This window comes from Littorina saxatilis, linkage group LG9 (assembly GCF_037325665.1).
Source record: "Littorina saxatilis isolate snail1 linkage group LG9, US_GU_Lsax_2.0, whole genome shotgun sequence".
Classification (NCBI taxonomy): domain Eukaryota; kingdom Metazoa; phylum Mollusca; class Gastropoda; order Littorinimorpha; family Littorinidae; genus Littorina; species Littorina saxatilis.
In genome coordinates, this window is record NC_090253.1 from 40169021 (window position 1) to 40180039 (window position 11019).

Genomic DNA, 11019 nt, shown 5'->3' on the forward strand with positions numbered 1-11019 from the left:
ACACACTGGGGACGTAAATCTTTCTGAGGACTTACATCAAGTCCTCACTTGTTTTTTGCTTGGAACTATCTCTTCGTGAGGTCCTAAACTAGTTGGTAAAGTTTCAGCATAGTACTCAGAATGTTGTCTCCACTAGAATTTCGTGTGCGGAGTGTATAGCAAGTTCACACACTTTTGCAGAGATTTGGGGCAAGTTTTTTCTAGGTGTGTATAACGAACCAATCAGAAAGAGGCCACGTGATCAACAAATCTCGTGACATTGCCACGCCAATGAAAATGCTTTCTTCTGGGTGGGAAGCCATTTTGGTCAATGTGGGGACGCGCGAGACGATGTTCGTCGCTGCCGTCAGACAACTGAATAACAGAACTAAGGTAAGCGGCCGGCACTTTTCAATCACGCATTTTCTTAAACTGAATTCTACTTATTCGTGAGCGAGACCTCGGTATGGGTCATGGACTGGAGTCAAACCACCCTTAACACACACTCATATATAGTCATACATACTAGTCTAACGCACACACTCACATGGACTGTCTACTAGTCAAACTGAAGTGCACACATGTGATTTGAGTTCTGACTGGGACATCAATATTTCTCTGTCGAGTAGCGATGAAAATCTGGAATCTGATGTAGACTGGGTTGATGTTGATGATCCTGCGTGTTTCGCCAGTTCTGTATGGCCGACAGAGCCCTTCGATAGTTGATAGAATAGGCCACGGTCAAAAGATCGTGTAGGTTACCTAGCTCAAAGTTAGGCTAGGATAGCAACTGATCAAAAGATCAGACAAAGGCTCAACAGCCTAAGTACCAGTCTGTCAACATATCATATCATATATCATATGAGTGCAAAACCCGTAGATTGTTTCTTCCAACTCTTTCAAGTCTTTGTTTTGTGTGTGTGCAGTTTGATGTGTCACTGTGTGCCTATTTATGTTTTAATGTCTCACTTTGTCTTTGATTCACAAAAGGGATTTTGGGTAAAACAAAGCTGTCAGCGTCTCTTGTCTCACTGTGGTTAATATGGTAGCACTCGTATTGCTGTGTGTGTGCGCGCGGTGAGGTCATGGACAAATTCAAAATAGAAACAGCATGGTATGGAAAAGTCATTGATTTTTTGGGGGGTGAACCTGTATGGAGCCTGACTATCTAGTCTAGGTGATAGAGTTAAAACACGGGTAATATCGCGTGCATTCCAGACGGCTGTTTATGGCCATTTTGAGTGGAATGGCTCTCAGCAAACCTTAATTAGAGTAGCCTGTACATGTACCCTAGTTATCCCAACGAAGTGTTCTGCACATGAAGATGAATGATCAAATTCAAAGATAGCATTTTCAGTGTATGTTACACAACGGAACTCTTCAAGTTATACAGAAACTTAATTTGAACAAAATGTAAAAACATTTAAAAAAAAAAAAGAGAAGAGAATAAAGAATACATTTAAAAAAACAACTTGTGTGTGACATTATTTGAATATTTCCCTTTTAAAAAATCATTAACCATCTCAGAAAGCTCAAAATGACATTTAAAATCTAATTGTGAGAGCTATGAAAACAAAAATGTCTGTGAAGCTTCATTTTCTTAGGCATAGTTGCCTAGCACTAGACAGGCGATAGGAGAGAGTTTAAACACGGTGCCCGATTTATCTGCGGATTGTTGACTTGCATACATGTAACTACACAGTAAAATGAGAAATTTTCATTTTCTTATGGATAGAGTTGCCTAGCACTAGATAAGAGGTGATAGGAGAGAGTTTAAACGCGGTACCCGGTTTCTCAGCGGATTGTTGACGTACATGTAACTATACTGTAAAATGAGTAATGTTCTTCAATGTTTCATGAACAAAAAACATGCAGATGACATTACAAGTTCGCCAAACAATTAAGCGGGCATTTTTGAGTCACTTGAGAAAAAGTGACTCTATGTAATCGGTCAGTGTTAGTCTGTCCGGCCGGCCGGCCGGCCATCCGGCCGGCCGTCCGGCCAGCCGGCCGGCCGGCCGTCCGTAGACACCACCTTAACGTTGGACTTTTCTCGGAAACTATCAAAGCGATCGGGCTCATATTTTGTTTAGTCGTGACCTCCAATGACCTCTACACTTTAACGATGGTTTCGTTGACCTTTGACCTTTTTCAAGGTCACAGGTCAGCGTCAAAGGAAAAATTAGACATTTTATATCTTTTCTCGGAAACTATCAAAGCGATCGGGCTCATATTTTGTTTAGTCGTGACCTCCAATGACCTCTACACTTTAACGATGGTTTCGTTGACCTTTGACCTTTTTCAAGGTCACAGGTCAGCGTCAAAGGAAAAATTAGACATTTTATATCTTTGACAAAGTTCATCGGATGTGATTGAAACTTTGTAGGATTATTCTTTACATCAAAGTATTTACATCTGTAGCCTTTTACGAACGTTATCAGAAAAACAAGGGAGATAACTAGCCTTTTCTGTTCGGCAACACACAACTTAACGTTGTGCTTTTCTCGGAAACTATAAAAGTGACCGGGCTCAAATTTTATGTGAACGTGACTCATTGTGTTGTGAATAGCAATTTCTTCCTGTCCATCTGATGCCTCATATAATATTCAGAACTGCGAAAGTGACTCGATCGAGCGTTTGCTCTTCTTGTTATTAAAAGTGAGGAACCCATGCTTTTTATCATTTTCCCAGCACTGAACGTTGGCTGTTTGGCATAGTAATAAGGCCTTAATTTTTTGTGCAGTCTTGGTGAATAGCTAAAAAAAAAAAAAGTGATGGATCCAGAAATGGCGAGTCATCTGTGGCGTACAGGGTGGAGGTGGGACATCCCGGTTGAAGATGTAAGTATTGGAAATTATGTTGTGCACAACAGGTGGCATTGGTGTACATTAATTTACAGGGGACAATAACATTCTCTATTTTGCGATGTGAGTTTTTTATAACGGAATGATAGAATCTCCAATTAAATATGGCATAACTCTGTTCCATAATACCCCCCCCCCCCCCAAAAAAAAAAGTATGCTTCCAAAGTGCATTTTAGGCATGTATAGTGTCTGTGCAATTATTTTGGTAAAGTGTAGATAACCTTTAAAGGTGCTTGTCGACATTTCTTGCATTTTTTTTCAAAATCACGACGTTAGATGTTGCTATAAAGTTATGTCAGAAGATCAATGAAGCATGGGGAAAAAAAGAAATACAGGTTAAAAAACCCTTATTTTGGTGGTAAGTTTCAAACACTCCCAACTTTGTTTTTCTTAGTTCTTAGTCAGGTAAATAATAAGAAGGGTGTAACTTTTTGGTTTCAGAAATCTAAGAGTTGATAGATAATTTTACCAGGCTGATTTCGCTTCTGATTAAAAATGCCCAGCAAAAAATTGTCGGGTTTGAACTGTAGGCTTACATTGAAATAAAAAATGGACGCTGAAAAACAAGCTTTAAGTTTAACTCAGGAAATCTTAGAATTGATTACAGATGTTTGTGAAGAATGAGATCCACGATAAGGGATTAAGACAATAGTTATTAAAATCTTGTTCAACACTTTTTCTTCTTTTTATATACTCAAGGAACACTCATCGACGGCAGAGACACCAACCCAAAGCATTCACAGCCAACCTCAACCTTTAGAAAGCTTGGATGAGCCAAGCAGGGATGAGGTGTCAGTCGCAGAAGTTGTTCCTGAACACAGTAAGTAAAAGTAGCTGTATGTTGCCTGTTCCATCAAATTCTACGTGCATGTTAGTTATGCAGGGCTAGTACATAATCTTTGCTTGATGCCATGGGTGATCCTTATCTTTGTTGTTCTGCTTTAGTTGGATTTTATTGAATAAATGACGTCTTGAAAGAAATGTACCAACCAATGCGTTGACAGTTGGAATCTCGTTGGAGTCCCCAGAATGTCAAATGTGTGTTGTCAAATAGTCTAGTCTCAGGTGTGTATATACGTTTGTGTGTGTGTTTGTAAGCAGCATAAGTAATCTTAAGGACCTACACGTTTTTAATGTCTTGATGTCGTTCCGTGCATTTAATATGGGCCTAATTCAGAATATTGTTTTAAGTCCTCAGTAGTACAAACGTGTGTTTTCATATAGTCTTTTGTCAGGTGTGTATGTAGTCGATATGTTCGTAAGCGTCATAAATAAACTTGAATCTGAGAACTCTTCTAGCAATTTACAGGCATGGGAATGGTCCGCGGATCTGTGGATTTAAGATACAAACACTGCGGTTTCAGAGGAAACTAAATATCTTTCAAAGATATTTTAATTTTCTTTTTTTTCCTTTTTTTCTTTTTGTATTAAAGACAAAAAGGTTGAAACTGAACACCAACCACCCAAGACTTGTAAATCACCTTTTGAAATATACATTGTTATAATATATATCATTCAAACTCAAAGCTATTTGTGTTTACATCCTGTCAAATACATTCACAAACTTCTGTTACTAGACACTGAGTGCTTCGCTGAGTCAAGCAGGGATGCTGCAGAGCCAGTGGCGGAAGTTGTTCCTGAACACAGTAAGTAAAAGTACCTTTATTTTGCCTGTTCCGTCAAATTCTACGTGCACTTTAGTTATGCGGGACTAGTTCATAATCGTTGCTTGTTGCTGTGGGTGATCCTTATCTTGTTGTTCTGCTTTAGTTGCATTTAATTGAATACATGACTTGTTGAAAGAATTGTACCAACCAATGCGTTGACAGTTGGAATCTCGTGCACATTACACAATGGCATATTCAGCTTTGTTATGGTGACTCGTTGTTACACACCTCCACGCAGTTAAGATGTAAGTTTAGCTATGGGACACATACACATACGTGTAATAGTATTGAGGACCTACACGTTATTGACGTCTGGGTGTCTTTCAGTGCATTTAATAAGGGCCCAATTCAGAATATTGCCCAAGTCCTCAGAATGTCAAATGTGTGTTTTGAAATAGTCTAGTCTAAGGTGTGTGTATATAGTCTCAGGGTTTAGCCGGGAAGAAAAAGATAATGGGACAATAATTTTGTCAACCTCAACCAAGTTCTAATGGGACATTGCTTTTTTACGTGGGTCTGTGTTTCGATCGATATAGCTTGTGTTGACATTTTACACAGAGGTAAACGCGCAAGCACAGATCGGTCACGTACAGATAGTTCGCAGGATTGGTTAAATACTAAAGAATTACATTTCAAAAGCCAATCACAGCGCGTTTCACTAACTCGCAAGTTGCTCGGCTTGGCGCCCGTTTTTTTTCTTAGGTCTTTTCGAACACTTTACTCCCGTAAAAAGGGGTGCATGGTGTGTCTCAGTAGTACGTAATCTCAGTGCGCCCTTTGACGCACCGAAGGAAATTCCAATGGGATATTTTGAGATGTCATGCGCCAATGGCGCAAGGCGCATTAGTAAATGAAACCCTGTAGTCTATACGTTTGTGTGTGTGTGTTTGTAAGCGGCATAAGAAAACTTACAGATCTACACGTTTTTAATGTCTTGATGTTGTTCCGTGCATTTAATATGGGCCTAATTCAGGATATTGCCCAAGTCCTCAGTAAGACAAATGTGTGTTTTCATATAGTCTTATCTCAGGTGTGTATGTAGTCTATACGTTTGTGTGTGTTTGTAAGCGGAATAAGTAAACTTGAATCTGAAAACTCTTCTGGCAATTTACAGGCATGGGAATTGTCCCAGATCTGCGGATTTCAGATACAAACACTACGGTTTCAGAGGAAAATAAATATCTTCCAAACATATTTTTTTAAAGTTTTAAATTTATTTTATTTTTGTATTTCAGTCAGAAAAGTTGAAACTAAACACGAACCACCCAAGACTTGTAAATCACCTTTTGAAGATATACATTATTTTAATATATATCATTCAAACTCAAAGCTATTTGTGTTTACATCCTGTCAAATACATTCACAAACTTCTGTTAATAGACACTGAGTGCTTCGCTGAGTCAAGCAGGGATGCTGCAGAGCCAGTGGCGGAAGTTGTTCCTGAACACAGTAAGTAAAAGTACCTTTATTTTGCCTGTTCCGTCAAATTCTACGTGCACTTTAGTTATGCAGGGCTAGTTCATAATCGTTGCTTGTTGTTGTGGGTGATCCTTATCTTGTTGTTCTGCTTTAGTTGCATTTAATTGAATACATGACTTGTTGAAAGAATTGTACCAACCAATGCGTCGACAGTTGGAATCTCGGGTACATTACACAATGGCATATTCAGCTTTGTAATGGTGACTCGTTGTTACAACCCCCCCCCCCCCCCCCCACGCAGTTAAAATGTAAGTTTAGGTATGGGACACACACACATACGTGTAATAGTTTTGAGGACCTACACGTTTTTGAGGTCTTGATGTCTTTCAGTGCATTTGATAAGGGCCCAATTCAGGATATTGGCCAAGTCCTCAGAATGTCAAATGTGTGTTTTCAAATAGTCTAGTCTCAGGTACACTAGGTACAGATAAGGGCCTAATTCAGGATATTGCCCAAGTCCTCATAATGTCAAATGTGTGTTTTCAAATAGTCTAGTCTCAGGTGTGTATATAGTCAATACGTTTGTGTGTGTGTGTTTGTAAGCGGTATAAGTAAACTTAAAGACCTACACGTTTTTGAAGTCTTGATGTCTTTCAGTGCATTTGATAAGGGCCCAATTCAGGATATTGCCCAAGTCCTCAGAATGTCAAATGTGTGTTTTCAAATAGTCTTAGTCTCAGGTGTGTATATAGTCAATACGTTTGTGTGTGTGTTTGTAAGCGGTATAAGTCAACTTAAAGACCTACACGTTTTTGAGGTCTTGATGTCGTTCCGTGCATTTAATATGGGCCTAATTCAGGATATTGCCCAAGTCCTCAGAATGTCAAATGTGTGTTTTCAAATAGTCTAGTCTTAGGTGTGTATATATAGTCAATACGTTTGTGTGTGTGTTTGTAAGCGGTATAAGTAAACTTAAAGACCTATACGTTTTTGACGTCTTCATGTCTTTATGTGCATTGAATAAGGGCCCAATTCAGGATATTGCCCAAGTCCTCAGAATGTTAAATGTGTGTTTTCAAATAGTCTAGTCTCAGATGTGTATTTACGTTTGTGTGTGTTTGTAAGCAGGATAAGAAAACTTAAAGACCTACACGTTTTTGATGACTTGATGTCGTTCCGTGCATTTAATATGGGCCTAATTTGGGATATTGCCCAAGTTCTCAGTAGGACAAATGTGTGTTTTTATATATTCTTCACTCAGGTGTGTTGTGTAGTCTAAGTGTTTGTAAGCATCAAAAATAAACTTGAATCTGAGAACTCTTCTAGCAATTTACAGGCATGGGAATTGTCCGCGGATCTGTGGATTTAAGATACAAACACTGCGGTTTCAGAGTAAAATAAATATCTTCCAAAGATATTTTAATTTTTTTTTCGTTGTTTCTTTTTGTATTAAAGACAAAAAGGTTGAAACTGAACACCAACCACCCAAGACTTGTAAATCACCTTTTGAAATATACATTGTTATAATAAATACCATTCAAACTCAAAGCTATTTGTGTTTACATCCTGTCAAATACATTCACAAACTTCTGTTAATAGACACTGAGTGCTTCGCTGAGTCAAGCAGGGATGCTGCAGAGCCAGTGGCAGAAGTTGTTCCTGAACACAGTAAGTAAAAGTACCTTTATTTTGCCTGTTCCGTCAAATTCTATGTGCACTTTAGTTATGCAGGGCTAGTTCATAATCGTTGTTTGTTGCTGTGGGTGATCCTTATCTTGTTGTTCTGCTTTAGTTGCATTTAATTGAATACATGACTTGTTGAAAGAATTGTACCAACCAATGCGTTGACAGTTGGAATCTCGTGCACATTACACAATGGCCTATTCAGCTTATTATATTCCCGTCGCGATATAACCTTGAATGGTTGAAAACGACGTTAAACACCAAATAAAGAAAAAAAGAAAGAAAGAAATTCAGCTTTGTAATGGTGACTCGTTGTTACACACCCACACGCAGTTAAGATGCAAGATTAGCTATGGGACACACACACATACGTTTTGAGGACCTACACGTTTTTGAGGTCTTGATGTCTTTCAGTGCATTTGATAAGGGCCCAATTCAGGATATTGGCCAAGTCCTCAGAATGTCAAATGTGTGTTTTCAAATAGTCTAGTCTCAGATGTGTATTTACGTTTGTGTGTGTTTGTAAGCAGGATAATAAAACTTAAAGACCTACACGTTTTTGATGTCTTGATATCGTTCCGTGCATTTAATATGGGCCTAATTTGGGATATTGCCCAAGTTCTCAGTAGGACAAATGTGTGTTTTCATATATTCTTCACTCAGGTGTGTTATGTAGTCTAAGTGTTTGTAAGCATCAAAAATCAACTTGAATCTGAGAACTCTTCTAGCAATTTACAGGCATGGGAATTGTCCGCGGATCTGTGGATTTAAGATACAAACACTGCGGTTTCAGAGTAAAATAAATATCTTCCAAAGATATTTTAATTTTTTTTTCTTTGTTTCTTTTTGTATTAAAGACAAAAAGGTTGAAACTGAACACCAACCACCCAAGACTTGTAAATCACCTTTTGAAATATACATTGTTATAATAAATACCATTCAAACTCAAAGCTATTTGTGTTTACATCCTGTCAAATACATTCACAAACTTCTGTTAATAGACACTGAGTGCTTCGCTGAGTCAAGCAGGGATGCTGCAGAGCCAGTGGCAGAAGTTGTTCCTGAACACAGTAAGTAAAAGTACCTTTATTTTGCCTGTTCCGTCAAATTCTACGTGCACTTTAGTTATGCAGGGCTAGTTCATAATCTTTGTTTGTTGCAGTGGGTGATCCTTATCTTGTTGTTCTGCTTTAGTTGCATTTAATTGAATACATGACTTGTTGAAAGAATTGTACCAACCAATGCGTTGACAGTTGGAATCTCGTGCACATTACACAATGGCCTATTCAGCTTTGTAATGGTGACTCGTTGTTACACACCCCCACGCAGTTAAGATGTAAGTTTAGGTGTGGGACACACACATACATACGTGTAGTAGTTTTGAGGACCTACACGTTTTTGAGGTCTTGATGTCTTTCAGTGCATTTGATAAGGGCCCAATTCAGGATATTGGCCAAGTCCTCAGAATGTCAAATGTGTGTTTTCAAATAGTCTAGTCTCAGATGTGTATTTACGTTTGTGTGTGTTTGTAAGCAGGATAATAAAACTTAAAGACCTACACGTTTTTGATGTCTTGATATCGTTCCGTGCATTTAATATGGGCCTAATTTGGGATATTGCTCAAGTTCTCAGTAGGACAAATGTGTGTTTTCATATATTCTTCACTCAGGTGTGTTATGTAGTCTAAGTGTTTGTAAGCATCAAAAATAAACTTGAATCTGAGAACTCTTCTAGCAATTTACAGGCATGGGAATTGTCCGCGGATCTGTGGATTTAAGATACAAACACTGCGGTTTCAGAGTAAAATAAATATCTTCCAAAGATATTTTAAATTTTTTTTCTTTGTTTCTTTTTGTATTAAAGACAAAAAGGTTGAAACTGAACACCAACCACCCAAGACTTGTAAATCACCTTTTGAAATATACATTGTTATAATAAATACCATTCAAACTCAAAGCTATTTGTGTTTACATCCTGTCAAATACATTCACAAACTTCTGTTAATAGACACTGAGTGCTTCGCTGAGTCAAGCAGGGATGCTGCAGAGCCAGTGGCAGAAGTTGTTCCTGAACACAGTAAGTAAAAGTACCTTTATTTTGCCTGTTCCGTCAAATTCTACGTGCACTTTAGTTATGCAGGGCTAGTTCATAATCTTTGTTTGTTGCAGTGGGTGATCCTTATCTTGTTGTTCTGCTTTAGTTGCATTTAATTGAATACATGACTTGTTGAAAGAATTGTACCAACCAATGCGTTGACAGTTGGAATCTCGTGCACATTACACAATGGCCTATTCAGCTTTGTAATGGTGACTCGTTGTTACACACCCCCACGCAGTTAAGATGTAAGTTTAGGTGTGGGACACACACATACATACGTGTAGTAGTTTTGAGGACCTACACGTTTTTGAGGTCTTGATGTCTTTCAGTGCATTTGATAAGGGCCCAATTCAGGATATTGGCCAAGTCCTCAGAATGTCAAATGTGTGTTTTCAAATAGTCTAGTCTCAGATGTGTATTTACGTTTGTGTGTGTTTGTAAGCAGGATAATAAAACTTAAAGACCTACACGTTTTTGATGTCTTGATATCGTTCCGTGCATTTAATATGGGCCTAATTTGGGATATTGCTCAAGTTCTCAGTAGGACAAATGTGTGTTTTCATATATTCTTCACTCAGGTGTGTTATGTAGTCTAAGTGTTTGTAAGCATCAAAAATAAACTTGAATCTGAGAACTCTTCTAGCAATTTACAGGCATGGGAATTGTCCGCGGATCTGTGGATTTAAGATACAAACACTGCGGTTTCAGAGTAAAATAAATATCTTCCAAAGATATTTTATTTTTTTTTCTTTGTTTCTTTTTGTATTAAAGACAAAAAGGTTGAAACTGAACACCAACCACCCAAGACTTGTAAATCACCTTTTGAAATATACATTGTTATAATAAATACCATTCAAACTCAAAGCTATTTGTGTTTACATCCTGTCAAATACATTCACAAACTTCTGTTAATAGACACTGAGTGCTTCGCTGAGTCAAGCAGGGATGCTGCAGAGCCAGTGGCAGAAGTTGTTCCTGAACACAGTAAGTAAAAGTACCTTTATTTTGCCTGTTCCGTCAAATTCTACGTGCACTTTAGTTATGCAGGGCTAGTTCATAATCTTTGTTTGTTGCAGTGGGTGATCCTTATCTTGTTGTTCTGCTTTAGTTGCATTTAATTGAATACATGACTTGTTGAAAGAATTGTACCAACCAATGCGTTGACAGTTGGAATCTCGTGCACATTACACAATGGCCTATTCAGCTTTGTAATGGTGACTCGTTGTTACACACCCCCACGCAGTTAAGATGTAAGTTTAGGTGTGGGACACACACATACATACGTGTAGTAGTTTTGAGGACCTACACGT

At 38.2% G+C, this 11019-nt stretch overlaps 1 long non-coding RNA gene across 1 annotated transcript; it reads left to right on the forward strand.

Annotated features, from left to right (window-relative positions):
* Positions 1-66: 66 nt before the first annotated feature.
* LOC138976067 (uncharacterized) lies at positions 67-4489 on the forward strand. The gene is made up of 4 exons (XR_011458861.1): positions 67-372; positions 2723-2819; positions 3543-3663; positions 4421-4489. It is a non-coding gene; the product is annotated as an uncharacterized lncRNA (long non-coding RNA).
* The last annotated feature ends 6530 nt before the right edge of the window (positions 4490-11019 follow it).